The 6,651-nt window shown below is 39.4% G+C and overlaps 1 protein-coding gene across 3 annotated transcripts in view; it reads left to right on the top strand.

Annotated features, from left to right (window-relative positions):
- Positions 1-74: 74 nt before the first annotated feature.
- Positions 75-6,651, top strand: part of SF3B1 (splicing factor 3b subunit 1) — a 52,616-nt gene continuing 46,039 nt past the window's right edge. For 2 of the 3 annotated variants that reach the window (XR_006781196.2, XM_045806387.2), the window contains exon 1: positions 75-287. The gene's annotated coding sequence lies outside the window, so the exon portion shown is untranslated. The remainder of the gene's footprint in view (positions 288-6,651) is intronic. The other variant, XM_045806383.2, reaches the window with a different exon arrangement.

Here is a 6,651-nt window from a genome sequence, read left to right as displayed (position 1 = left end):
AACGCTGTCGTCATCCTACCGGCCAATCAGAGGGAGCGCAGGGCCGCCCGGACACACCCCTCTACATGGCCGGGCTCTAGTTCCCGCCGCGCGCTCAGGCGCGTTTTACGTGAGACTCAGGGTGGCCGCTCACCCCAGTTCTCGCGCTGGAACTGTTCTCGGGATTCGCCAACCGCCACCTTTCTCTTGGGTGCTGTTTGAGGTCGCGAGGCTCGGCACGTGAGCCCAGCCCAGGGGTGGGAGGAAGCTCGAGGTTCTGGGTGTTAATTACGTAACAGCCCAAACCGGTGAGTGCTGAGCCGGACCGCCATCGCTCCTGGCTGCGAAGTCTGGCCGTCACAGTCTTTCTGTTTAATCATTGTCTAACACAGGACCGGCCGTGCTTACCGCGTGAGGTTGTTGCGAGGGCAATATAAGGTCATGTCCTTAGGGAAGAGGAGCAGTTCTATTTGCCTTCCTCTTAAAATGTGGCCAACGTTTTAATTGGTGTTCGTGTAGAGTGTGGTTTCCCATAGTCCAGATAAACCAGACAACTTTGCTTTATTTTACCCATTTCAGGAATCAAGTCATCAAATCCTGACATCCTTTTCTCCTCCGTTTGTTCCCAGGTCCTTATTTAACTTTTGTACGCTTTCTGTAAACTGGATAGCAGTACTACCTACTGAATACAGTTTTGAGGAGTCAGTGAGATGGTTGATTAAATATAGCCAACAAATATTGGGCACTTGTTATAGAAGAAAAAAAGGGTAATGAGGTGGAAAGGGGTAAGGTAGGGTGCTAATCTGTATAGGGTGGTCGGGTGGGCATTTGAGGAGGTGATACTGAACAAAGGCCTAAATGAAGTGAGGAACTATGCGAGTCTTTGGGGGGGAAAGTAACTTCCGGTGGAATACCAAGTGCAAAGGCCCCAAACAGAAACAATCTTACCCCGTTTTATGAAGAGCAAGTTCTTTGAATCACAGTGAGGAGAGCGGTAGGATATAAGGTCAGAGGTAGAGCTTTTTCACAGTGCCTGGGAGGCCATGGTACCAACTCTGGATTTTATTCTAAGTGTGAAGGGAAGTCATGCGGTGTGAAGGGAAGTCATGCAAGTTTAGAGGTCAGAATAGTGACTCGATCTAATTTACATTCAAAGAAATATTCCAGCTGCTCTGTGTATGTATGATTATTTGGGGGAGGTGATATGAATAATGATATAGGGAATTTGTTATTTTTTATTATTTTTCTACTCTTGCTTTGTTCATTGCAATCATGCTTTATGGAGTGAGTTGAAATCACCAGCTACAAAGTTTGTCACTTTATAACACGGGATGTACTTTTTGATTGAGGTGGTTCTGTAGCTGCATCCAAACAATTCTATATTAGATTACCTCAAATACAGAATCTGTGCTCTTCCTGACTTAAATATTTCCAGTAATGTCTTCCTTAAACACATTTTTATGATATTACTACTCCCTTGCTCAAAAACCAGTTATTACCAGTTGTAATATAAGAATGTATACCAGAATGTAATATAAGTTGTATACCAGAAAATATAAGCATTACATTGCTACCTCCTACTAAGTTCTATTTCAAACTATTGGTAACTAGAAGGCCTGTTAAACATAATTTTTCAGTACAATACATGATGTGCTTATGTACTTAATATAAGGCCTTTTATTAAATTTGCCAAACATTTTCTCATTCAACTCTTCCAAAACATATGAAAATACCTACTGAATTGGGTCACCTAATTGAATATAGTCTCCCAATAAAAAACATTTCTTAAGGCAAATAAGATAATCTTTGTAATAGATAACAGTGCATGCTACTCATTTGACTTCTCAGCAAAGGAAATAATGTCATAAGCTTAAAGGTGATAATAAACTCTGGTTCAGTTTCAGTAGATGACCGTGCTTCCATAATTTGAGGATTAAAAGGTCTATCAACATCTATCAACATAAAAAGATTGGTAGTAAATTAAAACTCAGCAGATACCTGTGAGAGGCAGTCTCTCAAGAGTCCAAACCAACTATGCTGTCAAAATATATTTGACACAATACCACATATTAAATATTCTTGCCAAAATAATTGAATCTTAATCTGGTCAAGCTTTTAGATAAGCCAGTTTATACAGGGGATAGAAGAACAAGTTAAATGACACCAAAGAGATCCAATCTGCCAAATAATATGGGAAATTTTATACAAATGACCCAATTTCTTCAACAAATGTCAAATACAGAAGGAGGAAGGATGGGGCGCCTGGGTGGCTCTGTTGAGTGTCTGACTCTTGATTTTGGTTCAGGTCATTGTATTGAGGTTGTGGCATCAAGCCCTGCATTGGGCTATGGGCTGAGCATAGTGCCTGCTTGGGATTGTCTCTCTCCCTCTCCCTCTGTCCCTTCCCCCTCCCCCCTGCTGGTGCCCCCTCTCTCTCTCTCTCAAAAAAAAAAAAAAAATGGAGAAAGGAGGCAGGGGACTGTGGTAGATTTATTTATTTATTTTTTTAAGAGAGGGAGAAGGGGAGGGGCAGAGGGAGAAAGAGAATCTTAAGCAGACTCCACTCCCAGCGCAGAGCCCTATATGGTCTCACAATCCTGAGATCATGACCTGAACTGAAATCAAGGGTCTCAGAGGCTTAACAGACCGAGCCACCCAAGTGCCCCTATTTTTTTTTCCTTTCAGTATTATTGATACACAATGTTACATTAATTTCATTAGTGTACAACAGTGATTGGATAAGTTTATACATTATGCTATGTTCATCATAAGTATAGCTACCATCCATACTGATTAGATTTAAAAGATTTGAGAGGCATTTTTTGGATTTTGTTTTGAACAAACTAAATATTAAAAGATATACAAGACAAAGAAATTCAAGTGAAATCTCTACTTCAGTTAAGATTTATACTGAAGCTTTTACAAGTGAGATAAGATGTCTGTGATATGCTTTGAAATAATACAATGTAGGTGAAGAAATGGAGTATATAAAACAAAATTGATCATTGTTGATAATTATTGATCTGGATGATGGGTAAATGGGGAGTTTATAATATATCTAATTCTCATGGATGTTTGAAGTCTTAAATTTTATATTTTCATTATATATATATATATATATATATATATATATATATATATATATAAAATATTTAATATAAGGATGTTGTTAAACAGGGATTGCAGAACCATAGTGACAAAAAGTGCAAAAAGTGGATACTGATAAAAGAAAGCAGTAGGTATCATCACATGTCCCAAGGACCACTAATAGGTTTGATGATTTGCTGAGAAGATTTATGGGACTCAGCATATAGTTGTACTCACAGTATAATTTATTACAGCAAAAGGATATAAAGCAAAATGAGTAAAGGGAAAAGAAGCATGTGGGATGTTTGGGGGAACTGAATGAAACTTCCAAGGGTCCTTTAGCTGTGAAATAGAATCATAAGGACAGTTCTTCTGACAATTCTGACCATGTGTGTGAAATGCTGCCAACCAGATAGATAAGCTCATTAGAGACTTGGTGTCCAGAGTTTATTGGGGGCTGATCATATAAGCATTCTCTATTTGTCATGTACTCAAATTTCAGACCCCACAAGGAAAACTGGTGGTCAGCATAAACCATATTGCTTGCACAGTTTAAGAACAGCAAGTCTTATCAGTTCTGGGAATGGTGAAAACTTATCTGAAATACAGGTCTCCAAATGCCAGCCAAAGGCCAACCTTGTAAGCAAGTCTTTCAAAGAATAGCAGGCAGGCCTGACTTTTCTGCACACTCCCCTCTTTCTGAGGGAACAGGAAAGAATTTGGGCTTATCAGAATTTAGAAACTTAGTCCCAAAATGCTGGGACCAAGATATCTGAGAGGAGGACACTGCTTGGCTGGTGCTAGTGCCTAAGAAGCATAAAGGTGACACATCGTCTACTCTTAAGCCCCACAGAGCTGGGTCTCAGGTATCTGAGGAGGAAGCGTGGGTTGATACTGGTGCATCTGAGGGGGTGCAGTGAGGCCCTTTTGATCCAATCCTTCACACACTAAGAACAGGAAACAGGTTTAAAAATAAGTAACTTGCACAAACTAGCAAGTAGCACAGCTCGCAAGTGAACACTTGTCTTCTGACCTTGCATCAGAATGCTGCTTTGTACTCTGTGACTTCTTGAAAGATGAAGCAGCAACTTTGTAATACTAAAATATTAGAACTGTTTCTTAAAACAGCTCAACTAGAACCAGTCAAAACTCAAAACTTGAGGTAGTGATTCAAACCAGAAACGTGAACAAGAGAAAAGAGGATATTGACTACCCAGGAAGGGCCACAAAGGATAACAATATAGTTTAGGGGCTCTTCTCAGCTTTCCAGATTCAGACGTTTTTAGTTCAGGGCATTTGGAGTTTATCAAGAAAATGGGTCTTCCTGGTTTCATAACCAGTCTTTTTTTTTTTTTTTAAAGATTTTATTTATTTATTTGACAGAGAGAGATAGCCAGCGAGAGAGGGAACACAAGCAGGGGGAGTGTGAGAGGAAGAAGCAGGCTCCCAGCGGAGGAGCCTGATGTGGGGCTTGATCAGGGATCATGCCCTGAGCCGAAGGCAGACGCTTAACAACTGCGCCACCCAGGCGCCCTTCACAACCAGTCTCTTATCCAATCCTAGAATTCCCCTTTTGCAACTCCCTGCCATACACTGTGGCGTCTAGTCACAGAATTGCTTCTAGATTATACAGACACTGTAGTGTCCGTTGCCTAAACTGTCCTTGTTTCCTAGAGTGTCCTCCTTCCTATTCCCATCTTCTATATCCTCTACTCCCTTTCACCTGGCTAATTCCTCCTTCATCCTATGAAACTGATCCACTGTCACCCCACCCAGAAAATCTCACCCTAGGAATTATATATAGCTATAGATAGCATGGTTTGATATTTCTGTGCAGTCCTAAAATCCCGCAAATATATTTAAGTATTCTAACCACTCTGTATTATAATTGTTTCTATGTGTCTTTCTCCCAGCATTGGACTATAAAGCTAAAATACTAGGGTTTCTGTGGTATTTCTATAATATATGAAAACAATAGGCAAAATATTTTATATTAGGATTACCATTTTAAATATGAGACATAGTTTCTTTTCTCCTGTCTTCTCTTTTTGGTGTGCAACGTTCTTTAGTCAGTTTGCATATGGGATGAGTTTTAGATATTTCAGCTCTTATGTCCTCCACAAGTAGAAGGACTTTAACGTATAAGAAGTAAATTATGTAGTCTTCAATTAACAGGAGATGACTGCAGAAACATCGTGTCAGGGAAAATAAAGAGATTCCAAACTAAAAAAATGAATCAAAACACAACTAGTTGCACAGCTTTAGAGAACTTAATAATAAATGAACTTTTAAGTCAGTTAACATTGTCATCTGAATACAAAATATTTATTAGTATTACCTATATAGATGACTATCAAGGGATGTGCAGAATTTTCTAAATCTCCACATGTCTTTAAAATTCATGTTACTGAGTTCTGTATGATTGTCCATCTCTATATTACTGAATCTTAAAAGAACTCAGATTTCTGGCTGAGTATGCCTTCATTTTTGTTTTTGTTTTTCTAGTAACAGATCTTCACATCCTCTCACTTTTTCAAGCATCTTCAAAAGACAAGAAAACCTATAAAAGAGGAATCTTAAAAAAAAAAAGAAAGGAAAAAAAGAGGAATCTGATGTTTAATCTGAAGGGTGCTCAGGGCAAGATCTGTTTATCTCAAACCATCAGTGCAGCCTTTATGATACATAAACAAGATAGGTATATGTAGATAAGACAGTCATGCTATAATAGTGCCCTGCTGCAGTTCTTCAAGGCATATTTCACCAGCATCTTTACTCAGTACATCCTTAGATTACCAGTTCATTATGAAAGGCAATTTCAGGAACACCCAGATGGAAGAAATACACAGGGCAAGGTATGCAGGAAGCGGAATCAGAGCTTCCACGCTGAGTGTTCCACTCTCCCTAGCAGCCACATGGTTACCAACCCAGAGGTTCCTGATTTATTTATTTTATGTAGGCCTCCTTTCATCTTTTGTCCTTTTTGTTAAAGTCTAATTTTATCAGGAAGCTTATTTATTCATATTAGCATCTTTACACTTGAACTCTTTCCTTCTTCTTTGGAATAATCTGTAACTATAACAGTGTGCAATTTTTGCCAACACCCACCTTCTTAAACAGTCTTCCCTTTAAGAATCTCTGGTGTAATATTTAGAAAATATGTATACTGAATGTGCTTGTATATACATAACATTAATCAATGAATACATAAACACTCTTAACCTTTTTTTTTTTTTTTAAAGATTTTACTTATTTGACAGAGAGAGACACAGCGAGAGAGGGAACACAAGCAGGGGGAGTGGGAGATAGGGAAGCAGGCTTCCCGCTGAGCAGGGAGCCCCATGTGATGTGGGGCTCGATCCCAGGACCCTGGAATCACGACCCGAGCCAAAGGCAGACGCTTAACGACTGAGCCACCCAGGCACCCCCACTCCTAACCTTTGAGCAATAAGACAGGTGAGGAAAGATTTTTACTTTTCATTTAATATCTTTAGGGGGATACTTTTTTTAAAAAAAGATTGTATTTATTTGAGAGAGAGTAAGCAAGAGAGAGAGCACATTAGCAGGGGCAGAGGAGATGCAAAGCAC

Source organism: Ursus americanus, chromosome 1 (assembly GCF_024610735.1).
Source record: "Ursus americanus isolate L20-20 chromosome 1, mUrsAme1.1.p, whole genome shotgun sequence".
Classification (NCBI taxonomy): domain Eukaryota; kingdom Metazoa; phylum Chordata; class Mammalia; order Carnivora; family Ursidae; genus Ursus; species Ursus americanus.
The sequence above is the reverse complement of the archived record's forward strand: the minus strand, read 5'-3'. Positions and strand labels throughout refer to the sequence as shown.